The following is an 843-nucleotide window of genomic DNA, read 5'->3' as shown; positions in this document are numbered from 1 at the left end:
TGTGCAAGTCAAAAGGGGAGATATTCCAACGATGTTTTTTCTTGTTTCTCCATTCGGTACCCCTCGCACGTTATTGATTACGCTTTCTTCATATATGGTCATATTACACTCATTCGATAACGTTTATTTATAGATGTTTGTGTTGTGACATATATGGTTATGATTACCATATAAGGTAAAGACGGCCAGGGACCAGAGTCGCTCTGTTTTATACCCCTCGGTCCATGTAAGAGGTGACGTTGCCCCTTTACGATTGGTCGCTAGATCACATGACTTTGCACGACGCGTTCGCAACCAAAACATCACAAATATATTGTTGGAATCCAGTTATTCTTATTATGTTGGGATTCCAGTGTTTCTTCATCCTCACTTATGTGATCTGTTAATAACTTGTGCTGTGCGCGTTGGGACACATAGTATAGCAAATACTCACCATAAAATAGAATAACTGGGATTCCAACAGTTCATATATTACACAATAACTGGTTTCCTACAAATCACACCATACTAAGCAATCTCTTGCACGACGGTCACAGTACATTCACCTCTGTGGTGGGCTCAGAACGGACTATTGTTATGAAAGCGTCCTCATTCATGTCATGATCATTCCAAGCGTTCATCATTGAGGTTAACAGTATACTAAACAATCTCTTGCCGAGCGGTTACATTGCATTCAACTGCATTAAAGAAAACCATCTCATACCATGATATCTTATATCACGTCTTAATTCTTATTATATAAAATTGATATGTTTTTTATGTTAAGAACCAACATACATACACACGTCGAAGCAATTCCTAACGTCACTCAATAAAAAAAGTATGTTCAATTGTTACATTTGT

The sequence above is a fragment of the Dreissena polymorpha genome, chromosome 12, assembly GCF_020536995.1.
Source record: "Dreissena polymorpha isolate Duluth1 chromosome 12, UMN_Dpol_1.0, whole genome shotgun sequence".
Lineage (NCBI taxonomy): Eukaryota > Metazoa > Mollusca > Bivalvia > Myida > Dreissenidae > Dreissena > Dreissena polymorpha.
The sequence above is the reverse complement of the archived record's forward strand: the minus strand, read 5'-3'. Positions refer to the sequence as shown.